The sequence below is a fragment of the Tachysurus fulvidraco genome, chromosome 4, assembly GCF_022655615.1.
Source record: "Tachysurus fulvidraco isolate hzauxx_2018 chromosome 4, HZAU_PFXX_2.0, whole genome shotgun sequence".
NCBI lineage: Eukaryota > Metazoa > Chordata > Actinopteri > Siluriformes > Bagridae > Tachysurus > Tachysurus fulvidraco.
In genome coordinates, this window is record NC_062521.1 from 30,266,946 (window position 1) to 30,284,601 (window position 17,656).

A 17,656-nucleotide genomic window follows, 5' to 3' on the forward strand; every position below is an offset into this window, starting at 1 on the left:
GTTGAGATCATTATTCTTTCTTTCGGCATTAATCATAGGGCCCAAAAACAACAAGAGACGGCCATCAAGCAACTCCAAAAAGCCGTAAGGGCCACGAAAGTCCGGTTTCCATACGCAGCCATCTGGATCCCCTTGATTAACCACAGCCAGGACCTGAGTGAAGAGGAAATTGCGGCATTAACAGAGTTAAATGCACATATAAAAAAGAATATGCCCTTTTTACCTCTGTTACCAAGGGAACATTTCCAGGTCTCTCAGGACAGGATCCATTGGACAGAGAGCTGCGCAATGGCGATGCTGGACCATTGGTGCCGGCAACTGGGCCTAATATCCCTATGAACCCCACTATGGTGAATTGGAAAACTCCCCCACCCACTCACATCAGGCTCATAATACCCGTAGGGGTTTAAGGAGAACTGACCCTTGGAGGATCGGGGCGGAATGTTAGGCAGGCCCGTGCACAACGTGCGTCTCGGGTAACTGAGACCACGGTCTGGGGTCAATATCTCCAACCCTAACCCTAACCCTAACCCTAACCCTAATCCCCAACCCTACCCCTAATCCATAACCCTAACCCTAATCCCTAACCCTAACCCTAACCCTATTCCCCAACCCTAACCCTAACCCTAATCCCCAACCCTAACCCTAACCCTAATCCCCAACCCTAACCCTAACCCTAACCCTAACCCTAATCCCCAACCCTAACCCTAACCCTAACCCTAATCCCCAACCCTAACCCTAACCCTGACCCCAACCCAAAAACCTAATCCAGCCAGTGCCGCCACTACCACCTTGATCCATCCATTCAGTCTGCCAGAGGAGCCGGAACCACACCTGAAAGGGAGGAGAAAAAAGAACATCAGTTACTAATGGTTACAATATTATAATAGTTACTTATTAATAAAATAAGAATACTCACCTAATGGGAATACTTACCTGGAACCACCTTGTCCACCTGTTCTGCCAATTGGGTTGAAAACCATACCTGAAAAAGGGAGAAAAAGGAAGAGAAATAAGAGCATTATTAAATGCCAACAATATATATACATATATTAAGCTACTTTATGTAATTGCCAATAAGGATTATCATTATTCTTATTATTATATATATATTCTTATTATTATATGGAAGAAGAGCATTATTAAATGCCAACAATATATAAATATAAGTATATATAAGTTATTTTATGTAATTGTTAATTAGGATTATCATTATTCTCATTATTATATGTATATTTTTATTATTTGATATATATATGTGTAGCTAAAAATTTAAGACATTTTAATCAGGAATGAGGTTTAACTAAAAATCCCTTCCTGATAATTGAAAACAGGTTTTCAAAAAACCCTAAAATGCAGTGGACAGATTTTTTGGATTTTCTGAAAGGGGTGGGGCTTTCTCTTTAAATAGGAGGCAGCTGCAGACAGTCTCACATTTGTTAGTGGAGCTGTGCAGCATAAACTACATTGCAATTGAGCCTGTGTATCTTTTACAATCATTTGAATTGATTTATTTTATTAATCTAAGGATTATTTAATTTACTGTTTGGATTTATCTTTATAAAAAAAGAGTCTTTTCAGTTTATTTTATATTTTTTTCTGCATTAAGACAAGTCAACGCCTGAAGAAGGTTGTATTATCAACCGAAACGTCGCGACATTGGCTTGTCTATTGTTTTCAAAAGAAGGACTTAATTATGTTTCCTCACCAAAATGAGCCAACATCACGTTGGAGGAAATACAGTGATGTGGTGGCAGGAAGGTATGGACCTCCGCCCCCACCAAAAACACAAAAACCTCACCAACTCACAACTGTGAGAAATTTTTGGAACAGGGGGGAACGCCAATTTAGGCGGTCCCCTCACAGAATAAAACCAACCAACAAGCCTCCATCTAAACCAGACACACGGAACCCTGAATACCAGAAGTTCCGCCATCTGGTTAAGAAAATGTTCGAACTGCTTCGATCCTACCACCATTACCACAAGACCCAGTGTGCCCATGATAAGCAGCCCATTACCCTCTCACGGCTAACCAATTTCCTCACTGAGGTTATTAAACCGGCTAAAGTGACACCGCTCACCAAAACGCTAATTGAGGGCAGCGCCAAAAACTGGGCATACACTACACAACTGATCCTTCAGGATCATTATACCCAGTGTATGGCCCAGGAGCTAGAGGAGTTGGATAATTTAATGCTGAGGGAATGGGAACCGGCCTTTGACATCGCAGTGAGGTGGTATAAAAACAGATTCAGGAGGGGACACCTCACAGAGGCGATTGTGGAAGTCCAATCACGGCTCCAGACACTGGCCAATGACAGGCACTGGCCCCCCGAGCCTCATGAGGTCACCCCACAGGTGGAGGAGGCAGTGGAAATCGTTTCATCTCCACCCCCCACCCCAATTTGGCATTCACACTCTCCGAGCCCAAATACACCACCGCCTCCGTCTAATGTACAAACTCCCAAAATTCTCCCATCTCCACCCAAACCACGACCTCCCACACCTCTCCCACAAAGGACATCTAAGCAATCCAGGGACTCCCTGCAAAAATCAAAGGCCCACATACGCAATCCGGCTGTAGTGGACCCTGATGCTATGCCAGATCTCTCTGCTATCCACACTTGTTCACCCAACGAGGTGACGGTGGAGACATCTGCCCCACGGGTCACACAACCTCCCAGGGTCATTGCAAGGGACGAGACCTCTGATGTGGTCACGGTCCACCCCGAAATCCCCAACCTCGAGCTAATGCGGCCAACGCAGGGAAGCCCCCAAACAGGTACTGAAGGTGATGGAGTGGAGCATGGTGTAATTTGCTCACCTTTACCCCACCTGACTCCGATGGGGGCGTTGTTTACACCCCCCGGATTGTTCAGGGTAACCAGACATCTGAACACCCCCAGAAAGATGTCCAGCTGGTCCTTGACGGTAAGGAAGAAATGGTGTATTGTTGGGGACTCAAACCTCGACAAAATTCCTCCGCATAACCTTGAAGACCTCCAGATAGATTGCTATCCGGGGGCCACGTTTAGGCATGCCGAGGCATTTATAGCCAAGGCCCTTGAGCCAACTGAGGTTGAGATCATTATTCTTTCTTTCGGCATTAATCATAGGGCCCAAAAACAACAAGAGACGGCCATCAAGCAACTCCAAAAAGCCGTAAGGGCCACGAAAGTCCGGTTTCCATACGCAGCCATCTGGATCCCCTTGATTAACCACAGCCAGGACCTGAGTGAAGAGGAAATTGCGGCATTAACAGAGTTAAATGCACATATAAAAAAGAATATGCCCTTTTTACCTCTGTTACCAAGGGAACATTTCCAGGTCTCTCAGGACAGGATCCATTGGACAGAGAGCTGCGCAATGGCGATGCTGGACCATTGGTGCCGGCAACTGGGCCTAATATCCCTATGAACCCCACTATGGTGAATTGGAAAACTCCCCCACCCACTCACATCAGGCTCATAATACCCGTAGGGGTTTAAGGAGAACTGACCCTTGGAGGATCGGGGCGGAATGTTAGGCAGGCCCGTGCACAACGTGCGTCTCGGGTAACTGAGACCACGGTCTGGGGTCAATATCTCCAACCCTAACCCTAACCCTAACCCTAACCCTAATCCCCAACCCTACCCCTAATCCATAACCCTAACCCTAATCCCTAACCCTAACCCTAACCCTATTCCCCAACCCTAACCCTAACCCTAATCCCCAACCCTAACCCTAACCCTAATCCCCAACCCTAACCCTAACCCTAACCCTAACCCTAATCCCCAACCCTAACCCTAACCCTAACCCTAATCCCCAACCCTAACCCTAACCCTGACCCCAACCCAAAAACCTAATCCAGCCAGTGCCGCCACTACCACCTTGATCCATCCATTCAGTCTGCCAGAGGAGCCGGAACCACACCTGAAAGGGAGGAGAAAAAAGAACATCAGTTACTAATGGTTACAATATTATAATAGTTACTTATTAATAAAATAAGAATACTCACCTAATGGGAATACTTACCTGGAACCACCTTGTCCACCTGTTCTGCCAATTGGGTTGAAAACCATACCTGAAAAAGGGAGAAAAAGGAAGAGAAATAAGAGCATTATTAAATGCCAACAATATATATACATATATTAAGCTACTTTATGTAATTGCCAATAAGGATTATCATTATTCTTATTATTATATATATATTCTTATTATTATATGGAAGAAGAGCATTATTAAATGCCAACAATATATAAATATAAGTATATATAAGTTATTTTATGTAATTGTTAATTAGGATTATCATTATTCTCATTATTATATGTATATTTTTATTATTTGATATATATATGTGTAGCTAAAAATTTAAGACATTTTAATCAGGAATGAGGTTTAACTAAAAATCCCTTCCTGATAATTGAAAACAGGTTTTCAAAAAACCCTAAAATGCAGTGGACAGATTTTTTGGATTTTCTGAAAGGGGTGGGGCTTTCTCTTTAAATAGGAGGCAGCTGCAGACAGTCTCACATTTGTTAGTGGAGCTGTGCAGCATAAACTACATTGCAATTGAGCCTGTGTATCTTTTACAATCATTTGAATTGATTTATTTTATTAATCTAAGGATTATTTAATTTACTGTTTGGATTTATCTTTATAAAAAAAGAGTCTTTTCAGTTTATTTTATATTTTTTTCTGCATTAAGACAAGTCAACGCCTGAAGAAGGTTGTATTATCAACCGAAACGTCGCGACATTGGCTTGTCTATTGTTTTCAAAAGAAGGACTTAATTATGTTTCCTCACCAAAATGAGCCAACATCACGTTGGAGGAAATACAGTGATGTGGTGGCAGGAAGGTATGGACCTCCGCCCCCACCAAAAACACAAAAACCTCACCAACTCACAACTGTGAGAAATTTTTGGAACAGGGGGGAACGCCAATTTAGGCGGTCCCCTCACAGAATAAAACCAACCAACAAGCCTCCATCTAAACCAGACACACGGAACCCTGAATACCAGAAGTTCCGCCATCTGGTTAAGAAAATGTTCGAACTGCTTCGATCCTACCACCATTACCACAAGACCCAGTGTGCCCATGATAAGCAGCCCATTACCCTCTCACGGCTAACCAATTTCCTCACTGAGGTTATTAAACCGGCTAAAGTGACACCGCTCACCAAAACGCTAATTGAGGGCAGCGCCAAAAACTGGGCATACACTACACAACTGATCCTTCAGGATCATTATACCCAGTGTATGGCCCAGGAGCTAGAGGAGTTGGATAATTTAATGCTGAGGGAATGGGAACCGGCCTTTGACATCGCAGTGAGGTGGTATAAAAACAGATTCAGGAGGGGACACCTCACAGAGGCGATTGTGGAAGTCCAATCACGGCTCCAGACACTGGCCAATGACAGGCACTGGCCCCCCGAGCCTCATGAGGTCACCCCACAGGTGGAGGAGGCAGTGGAAATCGTTTCATCTCCACCCCCCACCCCAATTTGGCATTCACACTCTCCGAGCCCAAATACACCACCGCCTCCGTCTAATGTACAAACTCCCAAAATTCTCCCATCTCCACCCAAACCACGACCTCCCACACCTCTCCCACAAAGGACATCTAAGCAATCCAGGGACTCCCTGCAAAAATCAAAGGCCCACATACGCAATCCGGCTGTAGTGGACCCTGATGCTATGCCAGATCTCTCTGCTATCCACACTTGTTCACCCAACGAGGTGACGGTGGAGACATCTGCCCCACGGGTCACACAACCTCCCAGGGTCATTGCAAGGGACGAGACCTCTGATGTGGTCACGGTCCACCCCGAAATCCCCAACCTCGAGCTAATGCGGCCAACGCAGGGAAGCCCCCAAACAGGTACTGAAGGTGATGGAGTGGAGCATGGTGTAATTTGCTCACCTTTACCCCACCTGACTCCGATGGGGGCGTTGTTTACACCCCCCGGATTGTTCAGGGTAACCAGACATCTGAACACCCCCAGAAAGATGTCCAGCTGGTCCTTGACGGTAAGGAAGAAATGGTGTATTGTTGGGGACTCAAACCTCGACAAAATTCCTCCGCATAACCTTGAAGACCTCCAGATAGATTGCTATCCGGGGGCCACGTTTAGGCATGCCGAGGCATTTATAGCCAAGGCCCTTGAGCCAACTGAGGTTGAGATCATTATTCTTTCTTTCGGCATTAATCATAGGGCCCAAAAACAACAAGAGACGGCCATCAAGCAACTCCAAAAAGCCGTAAGGGCCACGAAAGTCCGGTTTCCATACGCAGCCATCTGGATCCCCTTGATTAACCACAGCCAGGACCTGAGTGAAGAGGAAATTGCGGCATTAACAGAGTTAAATGCACATATAAAAAAGAATATGCCCTTTTTACCTCTGTTACCAAGGGAACATTTCCAGGTCTCTCAGGACAGGATCCATTGGACAGAGAGCTGCGCAATGGCGATGCTGGACCATTGGTGCCGGCAACTGGGCCTAATATCCCTATGAACCCCACTATGGTGAATTGGAAAACTCCCCCACCCACTCACATCAGGCTCATAATACCCGTAGGGGTTTAAGGAGAACTGACCCTTGGAGGATCGGGGCGGAATGTTAGGCAGGCCCGTGCACAACGTGCGTCTCGGGTAACTGAGACCACGGTCTGGGGTCAATATCTCCAACCCTAACCCTAACCCTAACCCTAACCCTAATCCCCAACCCTACCCCTAATCCATAACCCTAACCCTAATCCCTAACCCTAACCCTAACCCTATTCCCCAACCCTAACCCTAACCCTAATCCCCAACCCTAACCCTAACCCTAATCCCCAACCCTAACCCTAACCCTAACCCTAACCCTAATCCCCAACCCTAACCCTAACCCTAACCCTAATCCCCAACCCTAACCCTAACCCTGACCCCAACCCAAAAACCTAACCCTAACCCTAACCCTAACCCTAACCCTAACCCTAACCCTAACCCTAACCCAACCCTAACCCTAACCCTAACCCTAACCCTAACCCTAACCCTAACCCTAACCCCTAACCCTAACCCTAACCCTAACCCTAACCCTAACCCTAACCCTAACCTAACCCTAACCCTAACCCTAACCCTAACCCTAACCCTAACCCTAACCCTAACCCTAATCCTAACCCTAACCCTAACCCTAACCCTAACCCTAACCCTAACCCTAACCCCTAACCCTAACCCTAACCCTAACCCTAACCCTAACATACATACATTAAGGCCTCCATGGGTCTAGGACGACGTTGGATCCAATGGCCGACCCGGCTCGTGTGTCTTCGGACAAATACACATTAAAAACACATACCCACAATCAATTCACACTAGGCCAATACACTCACGACACTGACTAAACCTAGCACCCCTCTCTTGTGGTTTTCCACACTCTGTAGGATATAATAAAGTCCTACACGGAGCTATTGACATCGGCCTTCGTCTGCAAAATCTCGAAACCTAACCTTAAACCTAACCGTCGCCTAATCCTAAAACCTAGCTCTAAACCTAACCATAACCTAACCTCAAAACTTAGCCCTAACCCTAACCTCAACTCTAAACCTAACCGTCGTCTAAAAACCTAGCTCTAAACCTAACCTCAAAACTTAGCCCTAACCTCAACTACAAACCTAACCGTCGCTTAACTCTAGAACCTAGCTCTAAACCTAAACATAACCTAACCTCAAAACTTAGCCCTAAACCTAACTTCAAACCCTAAACCTAACCGTCGTCTAAAAACTAGCTCTAAACCTAACCGTAACCTAATCTCAAAACTTAGCCCTAAACCTAACCTCAACCGTCGCCTAGCTCTAAAACCTAGCTCTAAACCTAAACATAACCTAATCTCAATACTTAGCCCTAAACCTAACCTCAAACCCTAAACCTAACCGTCGTCTAACTCTAAAACCTAGCTCTAAACCTAAACATAACCTAGCCTCAAAACTTAGCCCTAAACCTAACTTCAAACCCTAAACCTAACCGTCGTCTAAAAACTAGCTCTAAACCTAACCGTAACCTAATCTCAAAACTTAGCCCTAAACCTAACCTCAACCGTCGCCTAGCTCTAAAACCTAGCTCTAAACCTAAACATAACCTAATCTCAATACTTAGCCCTAAACCTAACCTCAAACCCTAAACCTAACCGTCGTCTAAAAACTAGCCTCTAAACCTAACCGTAATCTAATCTCAAAACCTAGCCCTAACCCTAACCTTAACCCTAAACTTAACCGTCGCCTGATCCTAAAACATAGCTCTAAACCTAACCATAACCTAGCCCTAAACTTAACCTTTATCTTAAACCTAACCCTAAAACCTAGCCCTAAACCTAACCGTTACGATTTGGCTCTAAAGGATAAAATCTAATTTTAAACGTATCTCTCACTAATGGTAACCGTGGAGATTAACCCCAAAAAAAGACAACTTGAATTGGAACCAAAAGGCTTTAAATCTTAGCTCTAAAATAAAAAATAGGCCTAATACCGTAAAGCTTGATTGCCTAAATTGAACCAAATCAGTTAACTAAATTGGTTGAATTAAAAATTTAATTACATTAATTAATTAAAATAAATTGTCAGATTAATTTACTTTAGTATTGATTGTTTAGTTAAAATGATTTAGGAAGTAATTAAGCCATAATTAATTTAAAATGAATCTAACCTAATTGGGATTAATCCAATTTGGACTTTATATATAAAAAATTATTTATTAAATTTTATATATTTATATTTACCTATTTATACATTTATAATTATAAATATACCTATATTCTTTATACCTAATCCAAACTGCATGTAATTACCTAGTTTAGGCACCAGATGGCGACATTCTTCGATGGGCCGCGCCTAATTTTTCATGCACAGCAATGCATTCTGGGTCTTGTAAAAAGAGCAGAATCAAACGCGAATATCTCAGCAACCGTTTGGGCTATCGACATGCCGTTTTTTTTGCCGTGTTCAGCATAATCCACTGTTTCAAATGACACCAAAATTAAAAGGGCACGTAAAACTTTAATTTCGCCCGTTTTAACTCAATATTAGATCCCTAAATCGATATAAATTAAATATTTCACTCAGAATTATGTTCACTTATGTATTTACATTAATTTAATCAGAAAAAAATCCAAAGTGCATGATGAATACTGCAGATTGGGCCGTTTTTGCATTAGCTCCGCCTAAATGCACAGAGAGGATTCTGGGAACAGAATCAAAGGCTAATATCTCAGCAACCGTTCGAGCTATCGACATGCTGTTTTTTTTGCCGTGTGCATCATGTTCTATTGTGTCTGATGACACTAAAGTTGAAAGCCCACGAGAAATTTTTAAAAATCTACCCTCTTGGTGAAAGAGGTTCATTTTAGGCACATGATTTCAGCTTGATCCATAGAGATTCGAGCTGGGGGGCGGCTACGTCAGTAGAAGCCTGATTTTTCCCGAAACTATTCCATCGGTGACAGCCTTGGAATAACGTAGGGAAGAATCCGCTGATGTACGCTCAACCCTTGGGGACTCAACCTAGTAGAAGCTTGATGTCTTTCTGAAAAATTTCATTTTGGAATTCGTAAGGAAGCCATCCGCTGGGTTGCTACCCGCCCAGGGCCATCTGGGGGTGATGCTTTTTGCATTGCACTCTGGACCCCTGGTTTAGCTAGGAAAAGGGAACGAACCGAGCCTCTCGGATACCTTGCGGTGTTAACGAAGAGGTGCTCGGCCAGTGCCCCTGCAACGCCTCCCGGGTGCGTCGATCCAGTTCTCAGACCCTAGGTGAGTATACGGCCTCCAAGGTGAGTTTTTGGCCTCCGTGGGTCTACTAGGACAGCGTTGGACTCGTTCGCGGACCTGTTCGTCGACCCTGCCAGAATGTCTCGGGAAACCTTGCGGTGTTAACAAGTGACATTCTCGGCTGGGTGAGGTTTGTAGCCGGCCTCCCTGGGTCCACTAGGACAGCACGCAGGGCGGTGGTCTGGGGCCAACAGACCTTAAATGGGGCCAAGTCTTCTACTGGTGGCTAGCACCGACCACACGACAGCACATCATGCACCACACTGCACCACACTGCACCCACACCACGTTAGCTTCCCAATTTCACTTGTGTAGCACTTTGATAGAAATAATGCTTTACACTAATAATAATAATAATAATGATAATATTAATAATGTTAACAATAACGGTAGCAAAATGGTAACGTTAAAGAGAGAGACAAGTTCTCTCCCATTCTGCTCTCCTTCACTTCCACTCTCTTCTTTTAAGAGCAAATTAGAGCCCATTATAGACAAATAAATAGATAGATAAAATAGGTTAATAGGCAAAATAGTGCAATGACTCCACCCATACGGAGGAGTTCATTAGCATTAGCATTAGTTAGCTTCTGATTGGACATGGGACACAAGCCGAGGCTTGATCCACCTACGGCTGGCCGCCTCAGAGGAGGGTGTTCAGTGATCAAAGGCCGAAACACCCGTTGAGCCTGAGGTGCACTGCTGATGATGTGTCCTGAAATTCTTAAAGTGTTTGTTTAACAACCTTAAATAAACCATTAATTATAAAATTAATTCTTTTTAAATAATAAATAATTGAATGAATGTGTGAATGGATGAATGCATAATTAATTAATTAATTAATTAATTACATAAATGAACACATCCTCTTTCTTAGGAAAATCCTAAAACTTGGAGACTGACTCACTCAACTCAGTGGCTCACCTCCTTGTTCCTCAAGGCCCATTTGGGACCTACATACATACAAAGTTCTGACAGAGCGATAGCTGTAGCAATAACATGCGTCGGCCAGTGCCTTTCCCTTGTCTCCCTATCTAACCACGCAGGTTAAGACCCTGTGATGGGGGGAGTCATTGTACTCTTTCAAAAACCTAACCCTAACCCCTAACCCTAACCCTAACCCTAACCCTAACCCTAACCCTAACCCTAACCCTAACCCTAACCCTAACCCTAACCCTAACCCTAACCCTAACCCTAACCCTAACCCTAACCTAACCCTAACCCTAACCCCTAACCCTAACCCTAACCCTAACCCTAACCCTAACCCTAACCCTAACCCTAACCCTAACCCTAACCCTAACCCTAACCCTAACCCTAACCCTAACCCTAACCCAAGGCCGAAACACCCGTTGAGCCTGAGGTGCACTGCTGATGATGTGTCCTAAAATTCATTAAATATTTGTGACCAGTAATTAAAAAATAAAAAATCTTTTTTCCAAAAAGTTACAAATAAATAAATAAATAATTAAAACAATGAAACAATGAATAAATGAATAAATAAATAAATAAATAAATAAATAAATAAACAAATAAATAACTAAAAGAACACATTTAATCTCTCTCTAAAGAAATCTTTAACTTGGAGACTGACCCACTCACTCCAGTGGCTCACCTCTCTGTTATTATTTCTTTTAAAAAATACATCAAAAGTCTGACAGAGCGATAGCTGTGCAATAACATGCGCCGGCCAGTGCCTCACCCTTGGCTCCCGCTACATCCACGCAGGTTAAGACCCTGTGATGGGGGGGTCATTGTACGTTTCCAAAAACCTAACCCTAACCCCAACCCTAACCCTAACCCTAACCCTAACCCTAACCCTAACCCTAATCCCAACCCTAACTCTAACCCCAACTCAAACCCTAACCCTAACCCTAACCCTAACCCTAACCCCAAACCCTAACCCTAACCCTAACCCTAACCCTAACCCTAACCCCTAACCCTAACCCTAACCCTAACCCTAACCCTAACCCCTAACCCTAACCCTAACCCTAACCCTAATCCTAACCCTAACCCTAACCCTAGCTTTTTCCCTAACTCCAACCCTGTTCCTAAACCCTAACCCTAACCCCTAATCCCTAACCCTAAATCCTAACCCTAACCCTAATCCCAACCCTAGCCCTAAACCTAACCCCAACCCTGATCCTAAACCCTAACCCTAACCCCTAATCCCTAACCCTAAACCCTAACCCTAACCCTAACCCTAAACCCAATCCTAACCCCAACCCTAAATCTACACCCAACCTTAACTCTAAACCCAACCCTAAACTTATCCCTAATCCCTAACCCTAAAAACTGACCCTAATTTTAACCTTGGCCCTTCTATCTTGCTTTATACTATACAAAAACACTAATATTTTTATTTCAGAGGGATATTCCTTAACCCTATTTAGTTTATTGATTAATAATGTGGGTGCGTTTAATTTTTCATTGGTCTATTTTTCTATATTTACTTTCTGTATTATTATTATTTTTATTTTTATTTATGTGTGTATTAGTATAACATTTTATATAGTACATGTTAGTTATTGTTATGTAACTTCTTTTAAATAAAAAGATATTATTATTATTTTATTATATATTATATATTATATATATTATATATTATATATTGTGAATAAACAACACCCTATTATATATATATATATTTTTTATATATACTTAAATTTTGCTGAAAACAAAAAGAAGGAGACAGAACATTTGGCCAAAAGAAAAAAGAATTTGGAGGGAAAAGGGAGGGGCCGCGTGTGTGTGTGTGAGAGGGAGTCTATATAAAGGGGAGAGGAACAGAGGCTGCTCATTTTGGATTTGGCTTTTCACAGAGCAGCATCTCCCTTGTTCATTGCCTACAGTTGATCTTATCTTGATCTTATTCCGTTTTAATTTTGTGGATTGTGCCCTAGCCTGAAGAAGACCTCAACGGTCGAAACGTCGCGACAGGGCACATTTGTTTTGTTCTTTCTTTGTTTGTTTTATTTTTTCTGAGGAGTTATTATGGTTATTTAATAGTTATTTAGTTTGAGTTTATTATTTGATCTAGTTTAAAACACAATTCATTGGTTAAAAAATTTCATAAAAACTGAAAAACAACAAAAAAAACTTTAAAACACACTAAAAAATACTTGATTAAAAAATTACTTTATTAAAAATTGTCATTTGGTTTATATTTGTTTGTCACAGACAAGGATAATTTTGTTTATGGCCATGTTTAACAGATCTGGGACGAATGTTGGTTCCAGAAACCGGGGAGAGTATCCCCGGAACACAATTGTACGGCCCGTGGGTCGACTGCGAGCAGAATCCCAGGGGATGGCCCGTGCATTTCCGGTCCCTCGGGAGAGGGTGCCGGTTTCTAGCTTTTTCCCTAACCCTAGGTTTGTAGCCGGCCTCCCTGGGTCCACTAGGACAGCACGCAGGGCGGTGGTCTGGGGCCAACAGACCTTAAATGGGGCCAAGTCTTCTACTGGTGGCTAGCACCGACCACACGACAGCACATCATGCACCACACTGCACCACACTGCACCCACACCATGTTAGCTTCCCGTTTTCCTCACTACATTTTAGAAAATGTCCAGGTTAGCACTTTGATAGAAATAATACTCAAATAATGTTAACAATAAGAGTAGCAAAATGGTAGCATTAAAGATAAAGATAAGTTCTCTCCCATTCTGCTCTCCTTCATTTCCACTCTCTTCTTTTAAGAACATATTAGAGCCCATTATAAACAAATAAATAGATAGATAAAATAGGTTAATAGGCAAAATAGTTCAATGACTCCACCCATACGGAGGAGTTACTTAGCATTAGCATTAGTTAGCTTCTGATTGGACATGGGACACAAGCCGAGGCTTGATCCACCTACGGCTGGCCGCCTCAGAGGAGGGTGTTCAGTGATCAAAGGCCGAAAGACCCGTTGAGCCTGAGGTGCACTGCTGATGATGTGTCCTAAAATTCATTAAATATTTGTGTTTAAAAACCTAAAATAGACCAGTAATTCAAAAATACATTTTTTCCCCCAAAAATTAACAAACAAACAAAACAATAAATAATTAAACAATGAAATAATAAATAAATAAATGAATAAATAAATAAAAGAACACATTTAATTTCTCTCTAAAGAAATCTTTAACTTGGAGACTGACCCACTCACTCCAGTGGCTCACCTCTCTGTTATTATTTCTTTAAAAAATACATCAAAAGTCTGACAGAGCGATAGCTGTGCAATAACATGCGCCGGCCAGTGCCTCACCCTTGGCTCCCGCTACATCCACGCAGGTTAAGACCCTGTTATGGGGGGGTCATTGTACATTTTCCAAAACCTAACCCTAATCCGTAACCCTAATCCCTAACCCCAACTCCTAAACCTAACCACACCCCATCCCGACTTTAACTCCTAAGATTAACAAGGATAGAATAATAAATATAGTAAAATTTTAAACTAAGCAAATTATGAATATTTTTTAAAAAACAATACAAAAAAATTCATTATTAAAGGAAAAATGTAAGTTCAAGGTAAGTAGAGAGTATGTCTTGTTTTCACTAAAAAGGGTGAAAAATACTACGGTATATAAACTTATCTAGAAAATAAGCAAGTTATTTGAAAAAGGTAAGTGAAAATAAACAAAAAAATTAAATAATAATATTTCTATCATGGTAAGTACATAAAACTCATGAATATTCATGAATTCCCAAAACCGATAGGTAGCCACGCCCACAAAACCAAAAAGGATCTTGGATCCTTCTCTTCTTCCCTGCTTAAATGCAAATATCTCGGGACATACCGTTTTTTTTCGTCACGATCAGCATAAACTTTTGTTTCCACAAATACCAAAATTGGATATATTTGGAAACCTACCCTCACCTGGAAAACGGGGCATATACACCACCAGCCTAGCTCAATCAACAGGGATCCAAGTCTGGGCGGCTACGCTAGTAGAAGCCTGATTGTTCCTGAATCTATTCTGGAAGTAGAAGCTTGATGGCTTCCCGAAGGATTCCAACTCCTTGTGAGGCGGAATTTGTAGGAAAGTCATCCGCTGGGTTGCTACCTGGCCAGGGCCATCCGGGACGGCGTATTGCACGCCGAACTCTGGACCCCTGGTTTAGCTAGAATGGGACAAACTAGGCATCTTGGATACCTTGCGGTGTTAAGGAAGGGATGCTTGGCTAGGGCCCAACCAGACACCCTGGATATCTCTCAGTATCCACGAAGGGGTGCCCGGGAGATAGAGCTAGGACTTTATTAGTTGGCAGACCTAGTCCCAGACCCTGCTAGAGTGTCTCGGGAAACCTTGCAGTGTTAACAAGAGACATTCTGGGCAGGGTGAGGTAAGTAGCCGGCCTCCCTGGGTCCACTAGGACAGCATGCAGGGGGGTGGTCTGGGGCCAACAGACCTTAAATGGGGCCGTGTCTTCTTCTGGTGGCTAGCACCAACCATACAACAGTCCATCATGCACCACACTGCACTCACACCTTGTTGGCTTCCCGTTTTCTCTTTTTGCATTGTAAATGTCTTAGAAAAATTTGCCTAAGTAATGTTTACAATAATGCTAGCAAAATTATACCCGTTATTGATGTTGGCTAAAATAGGAGAGCGTATCCTCCTTTTTAGAGGCTCTCTCTTATTTTAGATTCCTATTTTAGAAACTTTTGGCTTCCTATTTTTACGTCTCAGAAAAAAGTCATCAGCCGAAAAAATTGCTCAAAATAATACCCAAATTTGGCCGTGGCTAAAATGAGACAGGGTATCCTCCTTTTTTTGAGGCTCTCTCTTATTTTAGATTCCTATCTTAGAAACCTTCTTATTTCAGGAAAACTTTCATCCTTTAGGAATAGATGATAGATGAATCAACAAATAGATTAGTTAAAATAGGTCAATAGGTTAATAGCTTAACAACTTATTCACTACAGATTAGATACTTAGCTTTAGCTTTAGAAATGGTCACTTTCTGATTGGGCTTGGGACACAAGTCGAGGCTTGATCGACCTACGTCTGGCCGCCTCAGAGGAGGGTGTCTAGTGACTAAAGGCCGAAACACCCTGTGAATCTGAGGTGCACTACTGATGATGTGTCCTAAATTCATAAAATAAATCCATGCAATTAAACGTAAAAAAACACTCTAACTTAGACCAACTATTCTAAAATAAATTCTTAAGAAAATAGATAAATAAGCATAACGCACCTTGTCCGAAAAAAAATCTTGGAGACTGACCCACTCATCTCAGTGGCTCACCTCCATTTTTTGCGTTAAAGCTCAGGCATGAATACAGAGATCCATAAGCGTCGTAGGTTATTAGGCCTAAAATTAATATATTATAAAAATTTTATTAATTTTCTAAATAGCTTAATAATCACAGATTAGATTTTTATATTGTTAAAAATAAGGGGGAGATGGTAACTACACTCCTTCCTGCTAAAAAATGTTTAGACCTGAAACTTTGGCCTGAACTTTAAATTAGAGGCGTTTATTAGCTATTTTATTTTAAATCATTAAACTCTTACCTTTAGCAGCGATCCAAAATCTCATTAGAATTCAACTTTAGATGGGCTTTGACCCAATTCCAACCACTTAAAGGGTGGGTAGGAGGTTTTAGACCTATAACTTACATAACTCCGTCCCATGGAATAATGGTAAGTCAATTTTGGAGTACATTTTAACAAATAACTCCAAAACAACAAAAGATAGAGAAAAAGCATTTTTTTGTGACATGCCAGCTATAATATAATGAATAAACTACAATATAAAATGAAAATTCACCCTCAGTGAGAAAATTAGGCCAATTAAGGACCTGGACTGGCCTCCCACTGAAAAAAATTAACTTGGCTGGGGATTATACTGTCATTTTTGAGAGGTTTTTCCTAGAGAGCTTGTTGACCAGATTCGGGGTCATTTGCTGGGATCTGTGGGCCCAACATATACTTCACGCTGCACAGCACTCTGCCCAAGTGGTCCCGGAAACCTTGCCACGTTAACAAAAAGGGCCACTGGCAGAGAGGTGAGTCATGGTCTTCTACCGGTCTTCACCTTGTTTATATAGGTTTAAATATGTTGAAAATTTATTGTTTGATGGTTCAGGTAATGTGCAGCTCTAACACCATTGTAACATTATTTTAAATAGGACTTTAAAAATAGTCATTTAAGTAAATGGTGGGAAGGATGGGTAGGTGAGCAGTAATATGCCCAGTCAGGCATAGGGAGTTGACCTGCTCAGTCTAGTGGCTCTCCCCCACTCTGCTCTCCTTCACGTCCACTCTTATCTTTTAGGATCAAATGATAGACAATCAATCAATCAATCAATAAATAACTAAATAAATAAATAGATAAAATATGTTAATAGGTTGTAGTGGAAATTTTCACTTCAGAGATGTACATAAGAATCTGTCCTTCTATGCTTCTGTATTACCCATGGCTTGTAGTTATTGTGACTAGAGATTGCAGTTTTCCTAAAACAGCTTCCAGCAGATCGTTCCCGTGGGACCTTATGACCTTATGCACCGCTATTTCTGGATATTCTCTATTCTCTAATTCTCTACTGTTGGCAGATAGGCAAATTTTGTGAATTTCTGTCTAATTCTATTGATGAGTTTCTCCTTTTCAATCAGAACAAACTTACATCGTCATCTTTACTTTGGGAGTCACTGAAGGTTTTCCTTAGGGGTCAGAGTATTTCATACTCCTGTTATTATAATAAAAAAAACATAAGGCCAGGCTTACTGAACTCATTTCTGCTATTGGTATCATTGACCAAGAGTGCGCATCCAATCCCTCCCCAGAACTGTTTAAGAAATGTCTTAATCTTAAGACAGAATTTGATCTTCTTTCCACTGGGGAAGTGGAAGCGTTTATTATTGCAGACACACGGCACTTATTATGAACA